The following is an 18494-nucleotide window of genomic DNA, read 5'->3' as shown; positions in this document are numbered from 1 at the left end:
GACTGGAAAAGGTCAGTTTTCATTCCAATCCCAAAGAAAGGCAATGCCAAAGAATATTCAAACTACCTTACAATTGCAATCATCTGACACACTAGTAAAGTAATGTTCCAAATTCTCCAAGCCAGGCTTCAGCAGTATGTGAACCATGAACTTCCAGATGTTCAAGCTGGTTTTAGAAAAGGCAGAGGAGCCAGAGATCAAATTGCCAACATCTGCTGGATCATGGAAAAAGCAAGAGAGTTCCAGAAAAACATCTATTTCTGCTTTATTGACTATGCCAAAGCCTTTGACTGTGTGGATTGCAATAAACTGTGGAAAATTCTGAAAGAGATGGGAATACCACACCACCTGACCTGCCTCCTGAGAAATCTGTATGCAGATCAGGAAGGAACAGTTAGAACTGTATGTGGAACAACAGACTAGTTCTAAATAGGAAAAGGAGTATATCAAGGCTGTTTATTGTTACCCTGCTAATTTAACTTATATGCAGAGTACATCATGAGAAATGCTGGGCTGGATGAAGCACAAGCTTGAATCAAGATTGCCAGGAGAATTATCAATAACCTCAGATATGCAGATGATACTAACTTTATTGAAGAAAGTGAAGAACAAAGGAGCCATTTGATGAAAGTGAAAGAGGAGAGTGAAAAAGTTGGCTTAAAACTCACCAGTCAGAAAACTAAGATCATGGTATCTGGTCCCATCACTTCATGACAAATAGATGGAGAAACAGTGGAAACAGTGGCAGACTTTATTTTTTTGGGCTCCAAAATCACTGCAGATGGTGACTGCAGCCATGAAATAAAAAGATGCTTATTCCTTGGAAGAAAATTTATGACCAACCTGAACAGCATATTAAAATTCAGAGGCATTACTTTGCCAACAAAGGTTCATCTAGTCAAGGCTATGGTTTTTCCTGTGATCATGTATGGATGTGACAGTTGGACTATAAAGAAAGCTGAGTGCTGAACAATTGATGCTTTTGAATTGTAGAGTTGGGTAAGACTCATGGGAATCCCTTGGACTGCAAGGAGACCCAACCAGTCCATCCTAAAGGAAATCAGTCCTGAGTGTTCATTGGAAGGACTGATGTTGGAGCTGAAACTCAATACTTTGGCTACCTGATGCAAAGAGCTGACTCATTTGAAAAGACCTGATGCTGGGAAAGATTGAAGGCGAGAGGAGAAGAGTATGACAGAGGATGAGATGGTTGGATGGCATCACCGACTCAATGGATATGAGTTTGAGTAAACTCTGGGAGTTGGTGATGGACAGGGAGGCCTGGCATGCTGCAATCCATGGGTTTTCAAAGAGTTGGACAAAACTGAGTGACTGAACTTAACTGAATTGTTTATCAAATAGCTACTGAATGAATGCATGATTGAGTAAATCAATGAATGGTTGCTGGTGTGCAGCACATGAAATAAAATATGAAGTAATTACTCCTTGAGGAAAGGAGATACCTTTGTGTATAGAAGACAACCACCAACAGAATTATTAGCAAAATTTTACTCCACGACATGGTGTATTTTTAAAGTAAATTGGTGATAAGTAAACCATTTAGGAAGCTCTTGCTTCCCAGAAGAGTCTGTGTGAGTTGAGATGGTGACTGGTTTCATAGAGGAGGTGGCATTTAAGATGAGTCTTAAAGGATGCATCAGAAAAAAATAAACATAGAAATCCAATAATTGGTGATGAAAGTGGTGAACTGCATACATTTGAGTTGTTGAGTTTTAATTTATTTATAATTCTAGCTCCAGCTGGAAAACAATCAAGGTATTGCTACTGACAAAATGGTTATGAATAAAGCACTTTGAATAACATTCCAGCTGAGTCAAATATTAATATTTTTATATTCAGTGGATCTTGTTAGAGTAGCCATCAGTATTAATAAGGAAATTAATGGCTTCTACACAGAAATAGGTTTTGCATTATGAAAAGCTTGTTTGGAAAATAAGCATCAAAAATCCCATGTTTTATAACTTTTTGTTTCACACTGTTCACTGTAGACAAGGGAGCATAACTTTCTGTGGTTGGCATTAAACATTTTCACAAACTGCATGAAAGGTTGTGATTTTGGAAATTTATAGGGGCAAAGAGGGGTTCAAGGCTACAAATCTATGATAAGTGAGCAGCAGGCAACTGAAGGGATAAGTTACTGAGGAACGATGTTGTTATGGGGTCAGAAATTGTAGACCTATTGTTAAATGAGGCATGGGACATGATGCTGCCAAAGTTTTAAGTTAATTGTTGGCACCTCTCTTTGTGCATTTGATCAGACATGAGAGGGAGAAATTCTTCTTGCCCTTCATAAACTGTCAACAAGCCAAGTGAAATATGTGTCTTGAGAGTAAATGCAAACCTAGTGAGAGAGGATCATGATGCAGTGACTTACACACCTGGAAAACATAGCTCTTTCCCCAGTATGCTTATTGTTCATATTAAAGTAATGTACAGAATGTGTACTTGAAAGGATACATTTGGATGGTCTTCATAAGATTTTCTTCAACTTGACAGTCAAGCAATTTCTGAATTGTCCATATGTGCGTTTTTGCATTTGTGAATTATCTGTGGCACATTTTCTAACTCTGATGGCCTATCCTTGTTATCCAGCATATCTTAGAACTATTCTTCATTCCTCAGAAAATGAAGAGCTCATTTGAATATAAACCCAAACAAAAGTCTGCAGGTCAATGCATTGCAAAAATAGAAAATTTTCATATGGTACATTTCAAAAGCCCTCTAGCAGAATAAATGGACTCCTTTACATTCTTATAGCAATTTTTACCAATTTCCATTATAACATTTATCACATCCTATTATAGTTTTTTATTTGTCTGCCTGACCCCCTAGACCTAGAGAGACCATGGAAAAGGGAGGTTCTAAAACTATTTTTCTCCCCTTCAGCCTTAAATTCTGTATTTGGTATTCAATAACCTTTTGTTGAATTAATTAATTAAAGTACAAAAGAATGAGTAAATAAGGTTTCACATGATTGAAATCAATGTGTGGCTCCTGCTAGAATATAGAAAATTGGTTGTAACATATTTCACAGTATTTAGATTTGCAGATCATCTTACAGAATATTTGGCACAGTATGTTTTTAAGCTTTATATTTTCTTTTGGCAAAATAATTTTAATTTTCAGAAATTATTATTTTGAACTTTATAAAGTAGGAGACAGAGAGGTGTAAAACTGAACTAGGCAAAGAGGAGATGTACAGCCCTGCACTCCATGCCCTGGCTATTCCACAGGCCAGATCAGAGCCTTGTCCCCAACACAGAACATCAGTTTGGTAACAACTTTGCTGGCACAACTTTATAGCTTTTCAGATGAAGCCAGAGTTTATTGGAGCTCCCCAAGTTTATTCCCTAAGCCGAGACTGGAACTCAGCCCTGCTGAATAAATGGTTTTCCAACGATACCATATTTTTCCTTCATTATTATTTCTGTGGTTATTTCAGATTCCCCACACTCCCACTCTGCTTCACCGAGTCAAAGGAAAGACAGCGGACTGTAACATCAATTAGTTTGAAAAGGGCAGATGCATGTCACTAAACTATTGCCTTCTGAAATACTTATTTTATTTTATTTTTTTGCATCTAAGATAAAATCACCCTGAGTGGGAGACCTTGAGGTGTGGCTGAGAGCTTATTGGATAGGATGCTTTGCAAGGGTAGACATGATTTCTTAACCTTAATACACATTAATTCTCCCATGGGCAAGAGTGGTTCAACCAGCTCTGGTCTATGTGGTCAAGGGGAATTGGTGTAAGGAAAATAACAGAACTCCACAGAGAATCCAAAAACTTCAGAGCAACTTGGCATCTCTCAGTCCTTTTTTCTCTTCTGAATTTTCATCTGGGTCTTTGAAAGGTATCCAAAATGACAGTCCTTCTTACCTGATATAGATGCAAACAAATAATTATAAGAATGATAACAGCTATGATGGGGATAGTAATGCTTACAAGTTAAATTGCATGTGTTAGTGATCAGAGAATGGAACACTGTATTTTATGGTATCCTTAAAATAATCTTTTGAGCCAAGAGAACAAGCAAAAAAAAAAAAAAAAAAAAAAGCAATGTAACTGAAGATGAATGCTAAAAAGACTTATCAAAGGGGACACAATAAATGGCAAAAAATGATAATGAAACATAGTGTGTTTTCCTTTATACTATTCAGCCATGACACCACAGTGTTTCAGCTGCAGTTGCAGGAAGAAGCCAGTGGCTTCCAATAGTCTCTGTGACACTGAGTTTTACAGCCCCTCCTCCCTTCCTCCTTCCATTCTGTGCACCACTTCTTCCTCACAGTCTCAGTAAGGATTCAATCAGGGAAGCTTCACTACTCTGAGTATAATGAAACAGGGCATTTGTCATAGAAATTAGTCTCTACACAAATGTGGAAGCAAGCAGGGAAGTATAGGCTAAAGAAAGAGAGCTTGTTAACCAGCCCCAGTAGAGCTGAACAAGTCAATGCTTGCAGAAAATCTGCCAGAGAAGGACCACAAAAGGGGTGGCATAGAAGCCTCTAAAAGGTGGTTGGTCCTTCACGGCTAATGCTGCTGTGAATTCATAGCAGTTTCTAGTGGGCTGTTGGTCACAGGTCAAGTTGTCAGAAAGAAGAGCTAGACATAAAGTGGGGAAGAGAGAGAGAACATGGGAACTTTGTGTCTCTGCATCTGCTAAAGAATCCACCTGGCAATGCAAGAGATGTGAGTTCAATTCCTGGGTCAGGAAGATTCCCTAGAGAAGGAAATGACAACCCACTCCAGTATTCTTGCTTGGTAAGTCCTATAGACAGAGGTGTCTGGCAGGCTACAGTCCATGGGGTTGCAGAATTGGATATGGCTTAGCAACTAAACAACAGTCCACCATACTCCCGTACTTCTACACTTTATTGGTCACACAATTTTGTACAATTGAAAAATATGCCTTCTATACAGAGTCAGCTACTAAAACCTTAACACTTCTAGAAAAAAATAAGAGAATATCTTTGCAACAGAGGGTAGGCAAATATTTCTTAAACAGGATCCCACAAGTAATAACCATAGAGGGAAATTTGAAAAATTTGAAGTCATAAAAATTTAAATCTCTCAAGAGGTTTAATTGTACAATTAAACCTCCTTAAACAATTAAACAAGTATACTGTACAATTTAGCTGTACAATTACAATTTAACAATTGTACAGGTAAAACAATTTAACTGTACAATTGACTCAATAAGTACAATTCAATATAATACAAACCAAGACAAGAATAGAGAAGCAATAGATTGACAGAAAACCTCAATAGGTGAATCAGTGAGTGACCAAGGGCCTTATTCAGAAAGAACTCCTGAAAAATAATAACAAAGGTAGCTCAGCAAAAAATGAACAAAGATAGAGACACAACACAAAGGCCCAACACTAGAAATGATCAATAAATACACAGTACTCAATATTTTTAGCTATTAAGGAAATGTAAATTGAAATGAGATACCACTATACACTCACTAAAATGGCTAAATTGTTATGAAGATTAACAAAATTAAATAATGAAGTAAACTGAAAGAATCCAGCATTTAAAACCAAAAGATGTTATTGTTCAATGCAAGCCCAGTGCAGTGTTTCCCATCAGCTCAGCAATCTATTAAACTAATTCTGTGGATCAAAAAAAAAAAAAGGTGAGTATGTGGAACACCTGCGATTCCAATTCATTGTTGTTGGAATGTAAAATAGTATAGCATGCACTGATATATTTACACTACCTTGTGTAAAATAGACAGTTAGCAGGAAGCAGTTGTATAGCACAGGGAATTCAACTTGGTGCTCTGCAATGACCTACAGGTTTGGATGCAGGAGGTAGGAGGGAGGTTCAGGCTATATGGCTCAATAGCCATATGTGGTTAATGTTATCTTTATCAGTTCAGTCGCTCAGTCGTCTCCGACTCTTTGCAACCCCATTAACTGCTGCATGCCAGGCCTTCCTGTCCATCACCAACTCCTGGAGTTTACCCAAACTCATGTCCATCAAGTTGGTGATGCCATCCAGCCATCTCATCCTCTGTCATCCCCTTCTCCTCCTGCCCCCAATCCCTCCCAGCATCAGAGTCTTTTCCAATGACTCAACTCTTCACATAAGGTGGCCAAAGTATTGGAGTTTCAGCTTTAGAATCAGTCCTTCCAATGAATACCCAGGACGGATCTCCTTTAGGAAGGACAGGTTGAATCTCCTTGCAGTCCAAGGGACTCTCAAGAGTCTTCTCCAATATCAGAGTTCAAAAGCATCAATTCTTCAGCTCTCAGCTTTCTTCACAGTCCAGCTCTCACATCCATACATGACCACTGGAAAAACCATAGCCTTGACTAGACAGACCTTTGTTGGCAAAGTAATGTCTCTGCTTTTCAATATGCTATCTAGGTTGGTGATAATTTCCTTCCAAGTTGTAAGCATCTTTTAATTTCATGGCTGCAATCACCACCTGCAGTGATTTTGGAGCCCCCCAAAATAAAGTCTGACACTGTTTCCACTGTTCCCCCATCTATTTCCCATGCAGTGATGGGACCAGATGCCATGATCTTCGTTTTCTGAATGTTGAGCTTTAAGCCAACTTTTTCACTCTCTTCTTTCACTTTCATCAAGAGGCTTTTTAGTTCCTCTTCACTTTCTGCCATAAGGGTGGTATCATGTGCGTATCTGAGGTTATTGATATTTCTCCCCGCAATCTTGATTCCAACTTGTGCTTCATCCAGCCCAGTCACTTCTCATGATGTACTCTGCATATAAGTTAAATAAGCAGGGTGACAATGTACAGCCTTGACGTACTCCTTTTCCTATTTCCAGGCTGTTGTTCCACGTCCAGTTCTAACTGTTGCTTCCTGACCTGCATACAGGTTTCTCAAGAGGCAGGTCAGGTGGTCTGGTATTCCCATCTCTTGAAGAATTTTCCACAGTTCATTGTGATCCACACAGACAAAGGCTTTGGCATAGTCATTAAAGCAGAAATAGATGTTTTTCTGGAACTCTCTTGCTTTTTCCATGATCCAGTGGATGTTGGCAATTTGATCTCTGGTTCCTCTGCCTTTTCTAAAACCAGCTTAAACATCTGGAAGTTCATGGTTCACGTATTACTGAAGCCTGGCTTGGAGAATTTTGAGCATTACATTACTAGCATGTGAGATGAGTGCAATTGTGCGGTAGTTTGAGCATTCTTTGGCATTGCCTTTCTTTGGGATTGGAATGAAAACTGACCTTTTCCAGTCCTGTGGCCACTGCTGAGTTTTCCAAATTTGCTGGCATATTGAGTGCGGCACTTTCACAGCATCATCTTTCAGGATTTGAAATAGCTCAAGTGGAATTCCATCACCTCTACTAGCTTTGTTTGTAGTGATGCTTTCTAAGGCCCACTTGCCTTCATATTCCAGGATGTCTGGCTCTAGGTGAGTGATCACACCATTGTGATTATCTGGATTGTGAAGATCTTTTTTGTACAGTTCTTCTGTGTATTCTTGCCACCTCTTCTTAATATCTTCTGCTTCTGTTAGATCCATACCATTTCTGTCCTTTATTGAGCCCATCTTTGTGTGAAATGTTCCCTTGGTATCTCTAATTTTCTTGAAGAGATCTCTAGTCTTTCCCATTCTGTTGTTTTCCTCTATTTCCTTGCATTGATCCTGGCAAGGCTTTTTTTCAATCTCTCCTTGCTATTCTTAGGAACTCTGCATTCAAATGCTTATATTTTTCCTTTTCTCCTTTGCTTTTCTCTTCTCTTCTTTTCACAGCTATTTGTAAGGCCTCCTCAGACAGCCATTTTGCTTTTTTGCATTTCTTTTCCATGGGGATGGTCTTGATCCTTGTTTCCTGTACAATGTCACGAACCTCTGTCCATAGTTCATCAGGCACTCTGTCTATCAGATCTAGTCCCTTAAATCTATTTCTCACTTCCACTGTATAATCATAAGGGATTTGAAAAGGAGTACGTCAAGGCTGTATATTGTCACCCTGTTTATTTAACTTATATGCATATTACATCATGAGAAACACTGGGCTGGAAGAAGCACAAGCTGGAATCAAGATTGCCGGGAGAAATATCAATAACCTCAGATATGCACATGACACCACCTTTATGGCAGAAAGTGAAGAGGAACTAAGAAGCCTCTTGATGAAAGTGAAAGTGGAGAGTGAAAAAGTTGACTTAAAGGTCAACCTTCAGAAAATGAAGATCATGGCATCCTGTCCCCTCACTTCATGGGAAATAGATGGGGGAGCAGTGGAAACAGTGTCAGACTTTATTTTTGGGGGCTCCAAAATCCCTGCAGATGGTGACTGCTGCCATGAAATTAAAAGATGCTTACTCCTTGGAAGAAAAGTTATTATCAACCTAGATAGCACTTTGAAAAGCAGAGACATTACTTTGCCAACAAAGGTCCATCTAGTCAAGGCTATGGTTTTTCCAGTGATCATGTATGGATGTGAGATTTGAACTGTGAAGAAACCTGAGTACTGAAGAATTGATGCTTTTGAACTGGTGTTGGAGAAGACTCTTGAGAATCCCTTGGACTGTAAGGAGATCCAACCAGTCCATTCTGAAGGAGATCAGCCCTGGGATTTCTTTGGAAGGAATGATGCTAAAGCTGAAACTCTAGTACTTTGGCCACCTCATGTGAAGAGTTGGATCATTGGAAAAGACTCTGATGCTAGGAGGGATTGGGGCCAGGAGGAGAAGGGGACGACAGAGAATGAGATGCGTAGATGGCATCACTGACTCGATGGACGTGAGTCTGAGTGAACTCTGGGAGTTGGTGATGGACAAGGAGGCCTGGCGTGCTTGGATTCATGGGGTTCCAAAGAGTCTGACACGACTGAGTGACTGATCTGAACTGAAAGGAGAAACAGACATATGGACATGGGGAAAGGGGAAGAGAGGGTGAGATGTATGGAAAGAGTAACATAGAAACTTACATTACCATATGTAAAATAGATAGCCAACAGGTATTTACTATATGGCTCAGGAAACTCAAACAGGGGCTCTCTATCAGCCTGGAGGGGTGGGATGGGAAGGGAGATGGGAGGGAGGTTGGGAGGGGATATATGCATACCTATGGCTGATTCATGTTGAGGTTTGACAGAAAATAGCAAAATTCTGTAAAGCAATTATGCTTCAATAAAAAATAATTAATTAAAAAAGAAAAAAGATACATAAAGAGACTAACAAATCCATCTGGACTAAAAGTTTAAAGTGAATGAAAGGGAAATAATTTGTAGAGACTGAGCATCTTGATTGGGCTTCCCTGGTAGCTTAGATGGTAAAGAGTCTGCCAGCAATGGAGGAGACTCAGGTTCAATCCCTGGGTTGGGAAGTTCCCCTGGAGAAGGAAATGGGAACCCACTCCAGTATTATTGCCTGGAGAATCCCATGGATGGAGGAGCATGGTGCGCTACAGTCCATGGGGTCGCAAAGAGTTAGGAATGACTGAGCTACTAACATTTTCACTTTCTTTTCAAGCATCTTGGTAGGAAAGTAGTGGGGGTTGGGGGGAAGCACCATTCAATAATTATGCATTCCCTGTCTCTTCCCTACCAAAGCCCACCCAAGTTCCTAAATATTGTCATAATTCTTTCTAGGCTTGTAAACTTAGGAAAGCGTGTTTGGGACATGATGTTTGGGAGAGATATGCAGTGTTTGGTTTAATGTTGCTTTATACTTTGTGGCAGAGGAAGGAGTTGAAACATCTTGGTAATGACACAGTTTAATCTCAGTTTAGCAATTCTCTCCTACTCTCAAACTAGAACAAATTACCTGTCTGACTACTTTGTGGAGGGGTCAGAAGTTTCACTGGTGATGGAGAAGTGAGAGGGCTTTTTTTTTTTTTAATATTACTGAGTTTTGTTGACTATAAAACAGGGTGAGAGAAATGGAAAGAAAAGAAGTTTCCTACAAATGTCTGGCATTTGTTAAGTACCTCTGTCAATATTTTCTCCTTTCAACAACCACTTCTTGAGCACCTACTGTGTGCCGGGCCCTATGCTCTGTTCTGGCAACACAGACCCAAATAAGACATTGTATGAAATAAATAGTATTCAGATGTGTTCAACCAGCCTGTCTCCCCTAGAAGAGTGTGATCATTAGAAAGAGAAAACACCCTGAGGGTTATGGGAGTCCAGTGGGCACTGGGAGGGCCCTCCTGTTCATAGTCATAAACGTTGCTGCTTTGGACTAGAGTCAACTTGGCAATGGAGTATTTCGTAGAACATTTGAAATAGGATTTTGCCAGTAATAGGGCAGAAAGGATTTGCCCAGCAATTTACTGGTGGAAACAAGGAAAGTGTTAGCCTAGTTGAGAATGAAGGGCTTTAGAAAGAACATTTGCATTCAAACAAAGAATATGCTAATTATAACAGAATCTCACCCACTTGTTAAAGCAGTTACAAGAATTACCAATGCAGATACTTCTGTTCCTTCTTTCCCCACTGACAGGGTTACCATAAGGACCTCAGATTAATAAGCATATCTATACATCTACATGTAGTATATACAGATATCTCACATCTTCGGATCTACTTTTGACCTCTCTTCTAAAACTCTGGACACGTTAAACCAAATAGACATTCTGCAGGGTCATTATAGCTTCCCTCTAGAATCTGCTCCTGTTTCAGGGCTGTCTGTCCCAATTACTGGCCAGTCAAGTCCCCCAAACCAGAAGCCTCAGAGCCTTCCCAGACCCCTGCTCCTCCCTTACCCCCAAGCTACCTAACAATTGAATCGCTTTGTTCCATCTTCCAATTATCTCATGAATTCTTTTCCTCCTCTCCATCACAAGTGCACTAGTTTCTAGTCCTTAGTGAACATGTCTCAGTGAACTTTTAACATGAATTATATTTCTCTTCTTAGTATTCTTATCTCCTGCCTCTCTTGGCTTCAGCCCACTCTCCTCAAGGCCTCTGCTAAAGATAGCTTTCTAAAATGTAATTCTGATCACATCAGATCCTTTCAAAGACTACTGCCAGGAGAAGAAGAAAGTTCAACTCAAAACACTAAACAATAAAGTGTGGGCAAAGGATATGAGCAGATGTCTCTTAGGAAAGGAAAAAGGCAAAAGTTTCTTACACATTCACAATAAGAGAAATGCATATTAAAATGACATGGATTCACCTGTCAGATTGACAACGCAAAAGCAAAACAAACGAAAAGTTTCATAGTAGTTTCTACTGGGGAAGCCATAAGGAACTGGCACTTTTGTATAGTGCCCGTGGGAGTGTAAATTGGAAGAATCCTTTTGAGAGCGATGTGGCAATATTCCTCCAAATCACGGAGACCTGCAACACTACTTCAAAAAATGTATCTTATAGATATACAGTCACACTGGAGAAATTACTCATGTACAAAGTTTTTGGTCTTTTTTTTTTTTTTGCAAAAGCAAAATATTAGAAACATAAATATTCTTTAATAGGAGACATTAAATAAACTATCATGTACCCACAGAATGGAATTCTGTGGCTGTTTAAAACAAAGAAGAAAAGGGTTAAAAAGAAAATAACAGAATAGTTTTGCATATACCTATATGGAAAGATCCTCATTATGTGTGAACATAGGCAAGGGGCAGAAGAGTACAAAGTCTGTTCATATTAAAAAGAAGAAATAAATACCCACATATCTGTATTTAAATAAATACAGACAAAATAAACTTTGGAGCATTAAATAAGGCACACATAGGGGTGGTTACATATAATATGTGTGTACTTTTGACTATATTTCTTTTTATGCATTTTGATTGTTGGACCATATGAATATATTACATGTTCAAATAGTTAAATAAACGTATCTCTCAGATAGTGCCTTGACATGGCACCAACACCCCTTCTTCATTTCTGCCCTGCCCACCTCTATGTCCTCAGCTGCTGCTCTTCCACCTCAACCACAACTCACCCAAAGCACATCGGGTCACTGAAACTCTCATTAGTCTCTTTTCTTTAGTTGATTGTGAACAAATTTTCCTGCTCAGAACACCTTCCTACCCTTCTCCCTACTCTTCCCTCTCTACCCCATCACAGAACACTCAGTCAGTCTCTTTAAGAATTCTCTCCCAAGAAAGAGTGAGAGAAAGCAAGCAAAGCATGCTTGCACGTGCTCACTGTTCCCAGAATTTGCTCCAGCACCACCCTTCTTACAGGCAATTTTCTTGAGGAGCTTACCATCAACTTAGGACACATGTCAAAGGTTGCTTCTAGTGATACTTAGCTGCTCTTCCCTGAAAAAGATCCTTCTCCCTCTTCCCATAATATCCCTCAAAGCTGTAGCATTTAACTGTGTTGTTTTCATGTTTCATGGTCTAGTTTCTTCAGTAAAATGCAAACTATCTAAGGGAAGTGCTTTTCCCTTAATAGTAATAATAGCTAATATTTATCACTTCTATGCTCTATGACACTATCCAAATAGAATTTTCTCTGATAATGGAAATATCTGTAGAGGCGGCCGAGAGGAGCTATCCCATGTCCGAGGTCAGGGGTGGAGGCCGAGACAACCAACCCCACGTCCAAGGAGCGGCAGCTGCACAGGCACAGGAGGGCTGAGAGGAGCTACTCCACGTTCAAGGTAGGAGGGGTGACCTTGTCCAAGGTAAGGAGCAGTGGCTGCGCTTTGCTGGAGCACCCATGAAGAGATACCCCATGCCCAAGGTAAGAGAAACCCAAGTAAGATGGTAGGTGTTGCAAGAGGGCATCAGAGGGCAGACACACTGAAACCATAATCATAAAAAACTAGCCAATCTGATCACATGGACCACAGCCTTGTCTAACTCAATGAAACCAAGCCATGCTGGGTGGGGCCACCCAAGATGGACAGGTCATGGTGGAGAGGTCTGACAGAATGTGGTCCACTGGAGAAGGAAATGGCAAACCACTTCAGTATTCTTGCCTTGAGAACCCCATGAACAGTATGAAAAGGGCAAATGATAGGATACTGAAAGAGGAACTCTCCAGGTCGTAAGTGCCCAATATACTACTGGAGATCAGTGGGGGAATAACTCCAGAAAGAATGAAGGGGTGGAGCCAAAGCAAAAACAATACCCAGTTGTGGATATGACTGGTGATAGAAGCAAGGTCTGATGCAGTAAGAGCAATATTGCATAGGAACCTGGAATGTTAGGTCCACGAATCAAGGCGAATTGCTGCTAAGTCACTTCAGTCGTGTCTGACTCTGTGCGACCCCATAGACGGCAGCCCACCAGGCTCCCCCATCCCTGGGATTCTCCAGGAGTGGGTTGCCATTTCCTTGGCAAGGCAAGTTGGAAGTGGTCAAACAGGAGATGGATAGAGAGAACGTCGACATTCTAGGAGTCAGTGAATTAAAATGGACTGGAATGGGTGAATTTAACTCAGATGACCATTATATCTACTACTGTGGGTAGGAATCCCTGAGAAGAAATGGAGTAGCCATCATAGTCAACAAAAGAATATGAAATGCAGTATTCAGATGCAATCTCAAAAATGACAGAATGATCTCTATTCATTTCCAAGACAAACCATTGAATATCACGGTGATCCAAGCCTATGCCCCAACCAGTAATGCTTAAGAAGCTGAAGTTGAAAGGTTCTATGAAGACCTACAATATCTTTTAGAACTAACACCCCCAAAAGATGTCCTTTTCATTATAGGGGACTGGAATGCAAAAGTAGGAAGTCAAGAAACACCTGGAGTAACAGGCAAATTTGGCCTTGGAATACGGAATGAAGCAGGACAAAGGCTAATAGAGTTTTGCCCAGAGAACGCACTGGTCATAGCAAGCACCCTCTTCCAACAACACAAGAGAAGACTCTAGACACAGATATCACCAGATGGTCAACACTGAAATCAGATTGATTATATTCTTTGCAGCCAAAGATGGAGAAGCCCTATACACTCAGTAAAAACAAGACCGGGAGCTGACTATGGCTCAGGTTATGAACACCTTATTGTCAAATTCAGACTTAAATTGAAGAAAGTAGGGAAAACCACTAGACTATTCAGGTATGACCTAAATCAAATCCCTTATGATTATACAGTGGAAGTGAGAAATAGATTTAAGGGACTAGATCTGATACACAGAGTGCCTGATGAACTATGGATGGAGGCTCGTGACACTGTAGAGGAGACAGGGATCAAGACCATCCCCATGGAAAAGAAATGCAAAAAAGCAAAATGGCTGTCTGAGGAGGCCTTACAAATAGCTGTGAAAAGAAGAGAAGAGAAACCAAAGGAGAAAAGGAAAGATATAAGCATCTGAATACAGAGTTCCTAAGAATTTCAAGGAGAGATTAAAAAAAGCCTTCCTCAGCGATCAATGTAAGGAAATAGAGGAAAACAACAGAATGCGAAAGGCTAGAAATCTCTTCAAGAAAATTAGAGATACCAAGGGAACCTTTCATACAAAGATGGGCTCAATAAAGGACAGAAATGGTATGGATCTAACAGAAGCAGAAGATATTAAGAAGAGGTGGCAAGAATACACAGAAGAACTGTACAAAAAAGATATTCACAACCCAGATAATCACAATGGTGTGATCACTCACCTAGAGCCAGACATCCTGGAATATGAACGCAAGTGGACCTTAGAAAGCATCACTATGAACAAAGCTAGTGGAGGTGATGGAATTCCAGTTGAGCTATTCCAAATCCTGAAAGTTGATGCTGTGAAAGTGCTGCACTCATTTTGCCAGCAAATTTGGAAAACTCAGCAGTGGCCACAGGACTGGAAAAGGTCAGTTTTCATTCCAATCCCAAAGAAAGGCAATGCCAAAGAATGCTCAAACTACCGCACAATCGCACTCATCTCACACGCTAATAAAGTAATGCTCAAAATTCTCCAAGCCAGGCTTCAGCAATACGTGAACCGTGAACTTCCAGATGTTCAAGCTGGTTTTAGAAAAGGCAGAGGAACCAGAGATCATATTGCCAACATCTGCTGGATCATGGAAAAAGCAAGAGAGTTCCAGAAAAACATCTATTTCTGCTTTAATGACTATGCCAAAGCCTTTGACTGTGTGGATCACAATAAACTGTGGAAAATTCTTCAAGAGATGGGAATAGCAGACCACCTGACCTGCCTCTTAAGAAACCTGTATGCAGGTCAGGAAGCAACAGTTAGTTTCTCCTTTCAGATCAGATCAGATCAGTCACTCAGTTGCGTCCGACTCCTTGCGACCCCATGAATCACAGCACGCCAGGCCTCCCTGTCCATCACCAACTCCCGGAGCTCACTGAGACTCACGTCCATCGAGTCAGTGATGCCATCCAGCCATCTCATCCTCTGTCGTCCCCTTCTCCTCCTGCCCCCAATCCCTCCCAGCATCAGAGTCTTTTTCAATGAGTCAACTCTTCGCATGAGGTGGCCAAAGTTTCTCCTTTGCTGCCCTGTAAATAAATTCTTCAGTACCGTTTTCTAGATTCCATATATGTGTGTTAAAATACAGTATTTATCTTTCTCTTTCTGACTAACTGCACTCTGTATAATAGGTTTTGGCTTCATCCACCTCGTTAGAACTGAGTCAGATCCACTCCTTTTTTATGGCCGAGTAATATTTCATTGTCATATGTACAACAACTTTACTCATTCATCTGTCAATGGTTATCTAGGTTGCTTCCATGCTATTGTAAATAGTGCTGCCATCTGGTCCTGGGCTTTTGTTTTTTGGGAGATTTTTTTTTTAATCACAGCTTCAATTTCAGTGCTTGTAATTCAGTTGTTCATAATTTCTATTTCTTCCTGGTTCAGTCTTGGAAGGTTGAACTTTTCTAAGAATCTGTCCATTTCTTCCAGGTAAGCTATTTTATTGCCAGGTAGTTATTCATAATAATATCTTATAATCCTTTGTATTTCTGCATTGTCTGTTGTAATCTATCCTTTTTCATTTCTAATTTTGTTGATTTGATTCTTCTCTCTCTCTCTTTTTTTTTCTTGATGAGTCTGGCTAAATGCTTGTCAATTTTGTTTATCTTCTCAAAGAACCAGCTTTTACTTTTATTAACCTTTACTCTTGTTTCTTTCATTTCTTTTTCATATATTTCTGTTTGGATCTTTATGATTTTTTTCCTTCTACTAATTTTGGGTTATTTTTGTTCTTTTTCCAGTTGTTTTAGGTGTAAAGTTAGGTTGTCTATTTGATGCTTTTCTTCTTTCTTGAGGTAGGATTGTATTGCTGTAAACTTCCCTCTTAGAACTACTTTTGCTGCATCCCATAGGTTTTGAGTTGTCTTGTTTTCATTGTCATTTGTTTCTAGAAATTTTTTGATTTCCATTTTGATTTCTTCAGTAACTTGTTGGTTATTAAGAAATGTATTGCTTAATATCCATGTGTTTGTGTTTCTTACACTTTTTTCTTGTATTTGATATCTAGTCTCATAGCATTGTGGTCAGAAAAGATGCTTGACATGACTTCAATTCTCTTAAATTTACTGAGGTTTGATGTGTGACTCAAGATGTGGTCTATCCTGGAGAATGTTCCATGTGCACTTGAGAAGAAGGTGTATTCTTCTGCATTTGGATGGAATGTCCTGAAGATATCAATGAGATCATTTAATGTATCATTTAAGACTTGTGTTTCCTTATTAATTTTCTGTTTTGATGATCTGTCCCCTGGTGTGAGTGGGGAGTTAAAGTCTCCTACTATTATTGTGTTACTGTCAATTTCTCCTTTTATATCTATTAGTGTTTTTCTTATGTACTGATGTGTTCCTATGTCATGTGCACAGATATTTACAATTGTTATGTCTTCCTCTGGGATTGATCCTTTGATTATTATGTAGTGTCCTTCCTTATCTCTTGTAATATTCTTTATTTTAAGGTCTATTTTGTCTGATATGAGGATTGCTACTCCAGCTTTCTTTTGATTTTCATTTGCATGGAATATATTTTTCCATCCTTTCACTTTCAGTCTATATGTATCTTTAGGTTTGAAGTGGGTTCCTTGTAGATAGCGTATGTATGGGTCTTGTTTTTGTATCCATTCAGCTGGTCTGTGTCTTTTTGTTGGAGCATTTAATCCATTTACATTTAAAGTAACTATTGATATATATATGTTTCTATTGCTATTTTTTCAATTGTTTGGGCTTGATTTTGTAGATCTTTTTTTCTTCTCTTGCATTTCTTGGCTATATAAGTCTCTTTAACATTTGTTGTAAATCTGGTTTGGTGGTACCGAATTCTCTTACCTTTTTCTTGTCTGAAAAGCTTTTTATTTCTCCATCAGTATTGAATGAGATCCTTTCTGGGTACAGGACTCTTGGTTGTAGATTTTTCCTTTTCAGTACTTTAAACATATCTTGCCATTCCCTTCTGGCCTGAAGAGTTTCTACTGAAAGATCAAATGTTAAGGTATGGGGTTTCACTTGTATGTTACTTGTTGCTTCTCCCTTGCTGCTTTTAATATTCTTTCTTTGTGTTTAGTCTTTCTTAGTTTGATTAGTATGTGTCTTGGTGTGTTTCTCCTTGGGTTTACCCTGTATGGGACTCTTTGTGCCTCTTGGACTTGATTGACTATTTCCTTTTCCATGTTGGGGAAATATTCAACTCTAATATCTTCAAAAAATTTCTCATACCCTTTCTTTTCCTCTTCTTCTGGAACCCCCTATAGTTTGTATGTTGGTGCATTTGATATGGTCCCAGAGGTCTCTGAGACTGATGTCAGCTCTTATCACTCTTTTTACTTTATTCTGCTCTTCAGAAGTTATATCCACCATTTTATCTTCCAGCTCACTGATTCATTCTTCTGCTTCAGATATTCTGCTATTAATTCCTTCTAGAGTATTTTTAATTTCAGTAATTGTGTTGTTTGTCTCTGTAAGTTTATTCTTTAATTCTTCTAGGTCTTTGTTTTTTTTTTTAAGTTTTATTTTATTTTTAAACTTTACATAATTATATTAGTTTTGCCAATAGGTCTTTGTTAATTGATACTTGCATTTCCTCCATTTTCTTTTCAAAGTGTTTGATCATCTTTACTATCATTTTTCTGAATTTTTTTTTCAGGTAGTTTGCTTATTTCCTCTTCATTTATTTGGACTTCTGTGTTTCTAGTTTGTTCCTTCATTTGTGCATTATTTCTCTGCCTTTTAATTATTATTATTTTTGAAATTATTTTGTTTGAGGTCTCCTTTCCCTGACGTCAAGGAAAGTTGAATTCTTTCCTTGAAGGCTGAATTCTTTCTTCCTTTTGGTTTCTGCCCTCCTAAGGTTGGTCCAGTGGTTTATGTGCACTTCCTATAGGGTGAGATTTGTGCTGAGTTTTTGTTTGTTTGTTTGTTTTTCCTTTGATGGACAAGGCTGAGTGAGGTTGTAATCCTGTCTGCTGATGACTGGGTTTGTATTTTTGTTTTGTTTGTTGTTTAGGTGAGGCATCCTGCACAGGGTGCTACTGTTGGTTGGGTGATGCAGGATCTTGCTTTCAAGTGGTTTCCTTAGTGTGAGTTTTCATTATTTGATACTTCCTAGGGTTAGTTCTCTGGTAGTCTAGGGTCTTGGAGTCAGTGCTCCCACTCCAAAGGC

The sequence above is a fragment of the Bos grunniens genome, chromosome 3, assembly GCF_055505025.1.
Source record: "Bos grunniens cultivar Pamir isolate PY7600 chromosome 3, Bosgru_T2T1.0, whole genome shotgun sequence".
NCBI classification, from domain to species: Eukaryota; Metazoa; Chordata; class Mammalia; order Artiodactyla; family Bovidae; genus Bos; species Bos grunniens.
Note: the sequence above shows the minus strand (reverse complement) of the source record.